Raw genomic sequence first — 10,000 nt, 5'->3', positions numbered from 1 at the left:
TTTTAGTGGGAGAATTTTAAGTTTCTTATAATCATCAGATACAAGACTGGATTGTTTCAGTAAAATTAGTTTCAGGGCTCGCCTATGTAAACTATACAATGGTTTTAAAATATTAGCACTGGCAGAGTCCCAGATGGTTGAACAATAATCTGTGATGGTTTGTATATATGCGTTAAAGTATAATAACCTTGAGTGCTGATCTAGAAAGTGTTTCATTCTATTTAACTGATATATTTTTCTGGACATTGTTTTACATACCGACCGAACATGATGGGCCCAAGACAAATTATTATCGATATTTACTCCCAAAACTTTATGATCTCCTACCTCCTCTATTGCGTCGTTACCAATTAATATGGAATGAGGATTGTTTCGTATGTTTTGTCTCTTTTGTCTTGTTGTTATTAACATGTATTTGGTCTTTTTAGGGTGAAGACTCATGTGGTTATACTCCGTCCAATGAATGAGATCATCTACACTGTTCTGCAACGATGAATAAACTTTGTCTAATTTTTTATCAGTAGTGTGTAGAGTCGTATCGTCAGCAAAGAGTTCGCAGTCATCATTAATACTAAGAGGAAGATCATTAATATACAGGGAAAAGAGTAGTGGTCCAAGGACAGAGCCCTGGGGAACCCCGTATAACACAGGTCTTTTGCTGGATACGGTTGAATTAACGCAGACAGACTGCTCTCGCCCAGCTAAGAAAGAGGAGAGCAGGCATAAGGTTTGGGGTGACATTCTATATTCAACTAATTTTCTTAATAGTAATTCATGATTAATAACGTCGAAAGCTTTAGCAAAATCGACGAATAAGACACCACAGAGTTGATTATTATTAATGCTACTAAGCCAACTTTCAAGAAAGTTTGTTAATGCTGTGTGGTACGAATGATTTTCTCTAAAACCTGACTGGTTGGAATGTATAAGATCGTATTTCTTCAAATGAGTGGTCAAGTGTGTAAATATGTGTTTTTCAAGTGGTTTTGATAAAACACGAAGAATTGAGATTGGTCTGTAATTGGCGGGGTCAAAAGAACTACCTGATTTAAATAGCGGGATTACTTTCGCCTCCTTTAATTTGTTGGGAAAGTAGGATTTGTCAAGGCACAAATTGTAAATATATGTAAGGGATTCTGCAATAAAAGGGGCAGACAACTTCAGAATTTTCCCATCAAGATTATCCAAACCACGAGTACCTGTTTGTTTTAAGCACAACAGATAATGGAAGACTTCGCTAACAGATAGCAGAGGAATGTCTAAATTATGGGTAATATTTTTTGAATCACAAAACTGTTTCAACTTGTCCAGATTATTCTGTTTCGATCTATCAGTTGTAATTATTTTGTCAACAATAGAAGTAAAATGAATGTTCAGATCATCAGCAGGTATATCAATAACGGAAGATTTTACTGTATCTTTACGAGATAATTGGTTGATCACCTTCCAGATGGCTTTTGAGTTTTGTTTTGAACTGGATGCAGCGAGCTCACGGTAATACTTTCTACGAGCTGCACGTTTCATGGACGTTACTTTGTTTCTCTGTTTTCTGTATTCTTCTTCTTTTCCCTTCCGTTTAAGAAAATCGCGGTAATCAATCGCATGTTGAATGTCGTCTGTAAGCCACTTAGGTTTGGGATGTTGCTGCACACGAGAGGTTCGAAATGGTGCATGTTTATCATATACTTTTAGAGAGAGAGAGAGAGAGAGAGAGAGAGAGAGAGAGAGAGAGAGAGAGAGAGAGAGACGGGGGGGGGGTGTGGAGGGAGGGAGGGAGGGAGGGAGGGAGGGAGGGAGGGAGGGAGGGAGGGAGGGAGAGAGAGATAGAGAGAGAGAGAGAGGGAGAGATAGAAGGGCAGAGAAAGAGAGAGAGGGAGAGAGAATTGAATTGAATTGAATTGAATTGAACTTTATTTTACAAGGATTAAGATTTAAGGCTACGCCTTTATTTACAATATATCCTTGGGACGCACAGACACAAACAATGATACAATTAAAAAATTAAACAATTAAAAGGTTAACAACAAAAGGAGGTGGAGAGAGAGATAGTGAGAGAGAGAGAGAGAGGGAGGGAGAGAGAGAGAGAGAGGGGAGTGGGTGGGAGAGAGGGAGAGAGAGATGGGAGAGTGAGAGGGGGAGAGAGAAAGAGAGATAGACAAAAAAGAGAGAGATACAGTGGAAGAAAAAAGAGGAAGCTAGAGAGAGAGAGAGAGAGAGAGAGAGAGAGGGAGAGAGAGGGAGAGAAAGAGAAAGAGAGAGAGAGAGAGGGAGAGAGGGAGAGAGAGAGAGAGAGAGAGAGAGAGGGGGAGAGAGAGGGAGAGAATGAGAATGAGAGAGAGAGAGAGAGAGAGAGATAGAGAGAGAGAGAGAGAGAGAGAGAGGGGGAGAGAGAGGGAGAGAAAGAGAGAATGTGTGAGAAAGAGGTGAGAAGAAGAGACATGGAGTATAGAGATACAGATGGACAACACAGCGGAGTTCGTGCTTAACACAACGTCAAAGTTGATTTGTTTTTGATGTAAGTAAATATGTTTGTTTGTTTGTTTGTTTAACGCCCAGCCGACCACGAAGGGCCATATCAGGGCGGTGCTGCTTTGACATATATTTAACGTGCGCCACACACAAGACAGAAGTCGCAGCACAGGCTTCATGTCTCACCCAGTCACATTATTCTGACACCGGACCAACCAGTTTGGATGTAAATACAGCCAAAACAAACCAACATGTTGGAAGAGCGAAAAGGCTCATTTTTTTGTGGTTTGTTTGGCCGAAAGTCCTTGTTGAAGTGAGGTAAACACGCGCGCTTCTCACAGACTTGACAAATCGGCAACGTCCTTTGCACTGGACACTGTCTTTCTCAGTTCGAAGACTGATTTGGTTGTGTACAAACTACAAGGGCATATATCATGTTTCGTCGAAAAAATAAGAGAGTAATGTAAATTCAGAATCATCTTTAGAATGTGCAAGCATTGGTAAGTAGAATTGCATGTCTTCGATTATTATGAGAGCGGATGAAAGACCGTACGTCTGCTCGAGTTGAACCGGAAGCACGTGTCGTTTTGTTGTTGTTGAAATAAAGCATATTGAACGACTTCCGTAGAAATGTGGAAATATTGTCGAAATTGGGGTGTGTGAGACTATCCACCCTCCCCCCCCCCCAAAAAAAACAAAAAAAACAAAAATCCCTCTCGTCTAACAGAATAGCAATATAAACTCCATAAAGAGGAATCGAGAGGGCCAGGTTACAGCGAAAACAAGTCGGAAGGCAGAAATGTTAATAGTTCAGGAGAGTGCACATGACAGAATGAATCATACGAAATTGTTCTTGGATGTCCGTAATGATAATATCCATTTGACGTGTTTGTGCCTGTGGGCTTTTCTGGCTTATTTCGTGTGTGCGTGTTTGTTTGTTGTTGCTTTTCCTCTGTCGCGTCGTCGTGTTTGGTTTTGACCCATCTTATCTGTATCCTTGCAGTCAAACAGAAACACAGGCGGACGGATAAACGAACAGAGAGAGAGAGAGAGAGAGAGAGAGAGAGAGAGAGAGAGAGAGAGAGAGAGAGAGAGAGAGAGAGAGAGAGAGAGAGAGAGAGAGAGAGAGAGAGAGAGAGAGAGAGAGAGAGAGAGAGAGAGAGATGATGATGATGATGATGGAACTTTATTTTTCAAGGATAGAGGTTTAAGGCGACGCCTTTTCTTACAACCGGTTCTTGAGAGAGAGAGAGAGAGAGAGAGAGAGAGAGAGAGAGAGAGAGAGAGAGAGAGAGAGAGCGAGAGACAGAGAGACAGAGAGAGAGAGAGAGAGATGATGATGATGATGATGGAACTTTATTTTTCAAGGATAGAGGTTTAAGGCGACGCCTTTTCTTACAACCGGTTCTTGAGAGAGAGAGAGAGAGAGAGAGAGAGAGAGAGAGAGAGAGAGAGAGAGAGAGAGAGAGAGAGAGATGCACAGACATAGACAGACAAAGACAGAGACAGGCATACAGACAGGCATACAGACAGACAGACAGACAGGCAGACATTGCACACAAATACAACCCTGCTACGACAACAACGCTTTAAAGAAACACTCCTTCCCATGTGTCGTTATGCACCGTATACTGTGTGGACTACGGCAGACCTGTCCGAGCTTCATCATAGAACGAGAACAACCTTTCACTTAGACAGTAGCCATCATGTCAAACTAAAAATAAAATAAAAATTTCAGATCGCAATAAAAAAAAATTGCATTGCCCATTAAAATGAAAACATGAAGATGAAAAAGAATTCTTATTGACGTACAGGTTATAATCACAGTCAAACCTACTCTAGCGACCCCCTTTTGACAACGACCACCTGTCCATTGTGACCACCCTGAAGAAACCCCGACGAAGTTCTTGGCAAAACAATGGGCGGTTCTGGTGAGGTTATGCTTTCTTTCGGCTGGTAACAGGCGGAACCTCGCGGCAAGATCACGCGAGAAAGGAAAAAACCGTGCATTGGTCCCAAATAGCATGTCGCTTTGGTAACAGTTCGTGTATAAGTCGTGCATTTTATACGGTAAAAAGACTATGGTAACAGGCGGAACCTCGCGGCAAGATCACAGGAGTTGTATCGCGTTATCACCCCAGACGCGCTCATTCATCTTTCCATAACGACCACTGGCCTCTAAGGACCACATGTGTTTGTTCCCTTGGGTGGTCGGTATGCACAGTTTGGACTGTACACTGGCCTATAAGGACCACATGTGTTTGTTCTCTTGGGTGGTCGGTATGCACAGTTTGGACTGTACACTGGCCTATAAGGACCACATGTGTTTGTTCCCTTGGGTGGTCGGTATGCACAGTTTGGACTGTACACTGGCCTATAAGGACCACATGTGTTTGTTCCCTTGGGTGGTCGGTATGCACAGTTTGGACTGTACACTGGCCTATAAGGACCACATGTGTTTGTTCCCTTGGGTGGTCGGTATGCACAGTTTGGACTGTACACTGGCCTATAAGGACCACATGTGTTTGTTCCCTTGGGTGGTCGGTATGCACAGTTTGGACTGTACACTGGCCTCTAAGGACCACATGTGTTTGTTCCCTTGGGTGGTCGGTATGCACAGTTTGGACTGTACACTGGCCTCTAAGGACCACATGTGTTTGTTCCCTTGGGTGGTCGGTATGCACAGTTTGGACTGTACACTGGCCTATAAGGACCACATGTGTTTGTTCTCTTGGGTGGTCGGTATGCACAGTTTGGACTGTACACGGACACACAACCAGTTCAGTAAAACAAAGTATCAGTCTGCACAGAAAGTAAAGCAAGCGAAAGGATGATCTTATTATCCGATATGGACGTTTGGACCGATTGCTTGCGACGCACAGTGCAAATGTCTTGCTAAACAAATTGTGCAGAAGTACACACGTGTCAGTTACACAATCAACTCATTCAAATGCTAAACAAATTGTGCAGAAGTACACACGTGTCAGTTACACAATCAACTCATTCAAAGAAAATTCACACTCTGCTCAGCAAGCAAGGCAGACCATTGATTGTTGGTGTGTTTCTAAGTGGCAGGATGTTTGTATCCCACATAAACAAACATGGGCTGGTTGATTTGTGTGCAGAGTGAGAATGTCTTGCTGTTTAGTTTGAGCAGACTGACAAACGTTTCAGCTACAAAATCAATTCAGCAAAACCCAACTTTCACAGCAATGTGTTGATGTGTTTTCAAGAAGAAGGACATTCGTATCGCACATACAATGTTGGATCGGTTCATCACTAGTTTTCTGTTCAAAGTGAACATTTGTTGCTTAACACAGTTTGCAGATTGCCATGCGTGCCAGTCACAAAATCAAACAGAATTAGGGTTAGGGTTAGGGTTAGGGTTAGGGTTAGGGTTAGGGTGTGGGAGGGTGTGTGTGTGTGTGTGTGTGTGTGTGTGGGAGGATGTGATCCTAACCCTAACCCTAACCCTAACCATTGCTCACAAAACAGGGCGGGCTATTTTGTGTGTGTCTACAAGTGGAATGATGGTCTTATCCCATGGAGAGCTTGGACTGGTTGCTTCTTGTGCCGAGTGAGAATTTCTTGCAGAATAAATAATGCACGCTGGCATTCGTGTCAGTTAAAAATTTAATTCAGTCACAATAAGATGTCCGATGTGCTCAGAAAGCTGGCAATGCTTTTAATATTTGATGTGTTTGCACGTAGAAGGATGGTCTTGTCCACATACAAGTCTTGACTGCTTGCTTGACTATTGATTTGTGTGTGTGTGTGTGGTGAATCGCCAAGTCAAATGATGCTCAAAATAACACCACTTTAAAGCTTTGGGGATATCTAGCACTTGAAAAATTGATCAGGGAGCTCAGTTGGACTTAATTCTTAACCTCGGGCCGCGGGTTCGAATCTGAGGCCGGGTCGGGCACGGGTCAACGTTACGTGCAGGCAGAGAGAGAGAGAGAGAGAGAGAGAGAGAGAGAGAGAGAGAGAGAGAGAGAGAGAGAGAGAGAGAGAGAGAGAGAGAGAGAGGGGGGGAGGGAGGGAGAGAGAGAGATGGATACAAAGACAGAGCCAGAGAGAGGATGGGAGAGGGGGAGGGAAAGAGAGAAAGAGGCGAACAAAAAGAAATAGAGAGACTTTATCTATGTCCTACCGTCGTGTCACCGCTGTGACTCAAAACAGATATCGGCCATTTTGCAAAAAGTATTTCAGAGATTACACTAAAATATACTCACACATATGGGTGGCGATACTCTTTTTGCTGCTAGCCACCCGTAGTTCCCAATAGTGAGATCATGAGGTAACACCAATAAGAATAAATTGACAATCTACGTGTTGTTTTAACGTTAAACTGAGGTCTATCCTCGTAACATTAAGAAGTTTCTAAAAAGCTATAAAAAAAACCTATAAAAAAAAACACTTGTTTTGCTAAAAGTTGTAATCTCCATTAAACATTAAACAATATAGTCCCGGTGAATTTTTACACAGGAAGGCTCGTATCTTTAATATATTGATCAAAACAAAGCATTCAGTAACGACCCAATAACGACAGCAGCTGTCGCTGACATGATTCAATATCTTACATTCCTCACACAGACGAGAGCTCGCGTTGGGTGACTTGAATGAAGACATTTTGTGTTTGTTAGAATAATCGAATCTCCTTGTTCTACAATCAAAATGATTTGATAAATTGTGTCACCTACGATACCGCTACGTAAGGATCTTTGTGACGAAAAGAGCGTACGCAAATAAGCATACCCGCGAACGCGTAAAAACACTCACGTACGCGCGCCCATACACACAAGAACGCACGAATTTACGCATTCTTAAACAGTTATTCAGATACAGGAATAGACAGACCGACAAACAGACAGGCAGACAGAAGGACCCAGACACAGACAGACAGACAGACAGACAGGCAGACAGACAGACAGACAGACAGAGAGACACACACACACATACACACACACACACATACACACACACACACACACACACACACACACACACACACACACACACACACACACACACACACACACACACACACACACCTTTCTTCGTCCGAGACCCAAACTCAATCACCGTATGACATTTTACTGCCTAGGCAAAACTAATGGTATGTGTGCAGAGCTGACAATGTCTGTCGTAAAAAAGTGATTGATTTCCTGCCTGCCGTTACGAGTATGCATTACAGAAATGACGTCTCAAGCGAAGCAAAATGGCGGACGACTGATATGAACATTAAAGGCACAGACCTTCCTATGTAAACGTCTCTGCTGACCTTCTTAATGGCAGAGTAAGTCTCCCGTAAACCATCACAGATACGGTCAGGCTTTTACACACAGTACAAACACCATTTCATTTAAACACTCACCAATTGAGAACATCCTAGGTGCCCTCCGTAAAGAGCGAACAATTTTCAAAGAATTTATTTTTGCGTGGTTTATCTTACCCCTGAGCCATCGTGAACCCGTGTGATCCAGTTTTCCCTTTTCACAATGCAGTCGTCATAGTTAGTCATTTGAATGCGACTCGACGTGAGCTTATCTACAATAGCACGTTTTTTTTATGCACGAAACAACGGCTGTGGTTCACAAGAACTCTAGCGATGGCTTTTGACTGTTGAGAGGAACGGCGATTTGCACTGATAAACCGGCCGTCGTCTGCTACGACCCTTGCGTGACCCTGCTTCCGGGCTTTTCTTTTTTTAAACTTTCACAACTTCGAATTGTTCTGATCTTGTCTTGATGAAAAACGAATTCTTTTATGATTAAAGAATGTTTGTGTAACAAGCTGTCAATTTATTATTTAGATTTTAAAAGTTAGGTCTAGCGCAAAAACGAGGCGCCGTTGTTGTTAACGGAACAAGTCTACGAAAATAAGTTCTTTGAAAATGTCTCACGCTCGACAGAAAGCAGCCAAGATGTTCCCGTTCGGTGAGCGTTCAAATGGAAGTATGCTTGTACTGTATTTAGACGCTCGGGGAGCTCTGTGATGGTTTACGGGAGGCTTACTGTGCCTTTAATGGCAGTCATTCTCATGAAAACTGTGGGGCTCACCATTTCAGATCTTGCCAGGCATTTTTATTGGACAAGACCATTCCTTCTCTTGTTCAGATACCAAAGATCAACACCCACAAAAAAAATATCGCACTGTTGTTCACCGGTCGTGAACTTTTCTGTATTTCTGCCAAATCTAATTCGCTGGAATAAGGCACAGCAGTAATCTGAAGAGAGAACAACTGTCAAGCACAACATGGAACTTCTTCGCGAGAAAACAAACTAGTTATTAGCATCAAACAACAAGTAGTCCCTGCCACCACAAAGGTAGTCGAGTGTGTGTTTGTCAGTGAGAGTTTACAGTCGTGTGTCACTCCTGGCATTACAAAAAAAACCGTATCTTTGGTGTACTGCACGCTTCGCCATTATTTAATGCTTTCTTTTCTTCTTCGACTCATACATCTTTGGGAACAGCGGAAGGTGATTTGCTGTAGAAAGAGATCGATGACAAAATCAAACACACCTGTTATCCTCTCCGCCGCGTACGTGACAAATGTGAAATGCAAAAAAAAGACGACAGTTAAGGTAAATTAGCGGACAAAGCAGGCAGGTACGTTGTGTGTGTGTGTGTGTGTGTGTGTGTGTGTGTGTGTGGTGGGGGTGTACGTGGGTGTTTGTGGGTGTGTCTATGTGTGTCTATGTGTGTCTATGTGGGTCTATGTGTGTCTACGTGAATGTCTGTGTGTCCTTGTATTTGTCTGTCTTTGTTTGTCTTTTGCGCACACACAACAAATTCATGTCAGGCAGAAAAAAAGGTCTGGTGACAGTAGCACTTTTGCGTGTGTTTTATTTTTGTGTTTTTTTGTTTGGGAGGGGGGGGGGGGGTTGTAAAGGAAGTGTGTAAGGGGTAGCGGGCGGGTCTAAAAGCATCCGTTTGTCCGCGTTCCGATCAATACATCGTGCGCAAAACGTCTGAGACGTTTCTGTGGAAGAAAAAAAAGTTATGCAACCGCCGACGTGGAAGATTGCTATAAAATGTTTGTGTTGGTGTAGCACATACCGATGACAGCAACATTAAAACAAACTCGGCGTGTCTCTTGGGTCTTACGGAAACTAATTCATGTAGCACTGTAGCGGCAACAGCAGAACGATCTGTAGATGTTTGGCATACGACGAATTGGAGAATGCTGTTATCCTGTGAAAATATTGGGCGGTTTTCATGCTCGTTTATACAAACATCTATATATATATACGACTAGTGTCTGTGTGTGTGTGTGTCTGTGTGTCTGTGTGTCTGTGCGCGATGCGCGGCCAAGGTTCTCGATGGATCTGTTTCAAATTTGGTGATCATATTCAGGTACACCCTGGACACAACCTGGTCGATGAGATATTTCAACACGTGCTCTCAGCGCGCTGCGCGGAACCGATTTTGGTTCCACCTCAGCTATTTTGGTTCCACCTCAGCTTACCCGGGCCCCCATACCGACACACCATAGCCGCTACACCACATCACAACGCCAAAGTTCTCG

The 10,000-nt window shown here is 43.0% G+C and overlaps 1 protein-coding gene across 1 annotated transcript in view; it reads left to right on the top strand.

The window, feature by feature from the left end:
• LOC138957121 (uncharacterized) overlaps positions 1-10,000 on the top strand; it is a 44,527-nt gene that overhangs the window by 1,765 nt on the left and 32,762 nt on the right. The gene's annotated exons all lie outside the window — the stretch shown is intronic.

The sequence above is a fragment of the Littorina saxatilis genome, unplaced genomic scaffold (genome assembly GCF_037325665.1).
Source record: "Littorina saxatilis isolate snail1 unplaced genomic scaffold, US_GU_Lsax_2.0 scaffold_785, whole genome shotgun sequence".
NCBI classification, from domain to species: Eukaryota; Metazoa; Mollusca; class Gastropoda; order Littorinimorpha; family Littorinidae; genus Littorina; species Littorina saxatilis.
The sequence above is the reverse complement of the archived record's forward strand: the minus strand, read 5'-3'. Positions and strand labels throughout refer to the sequence as shown.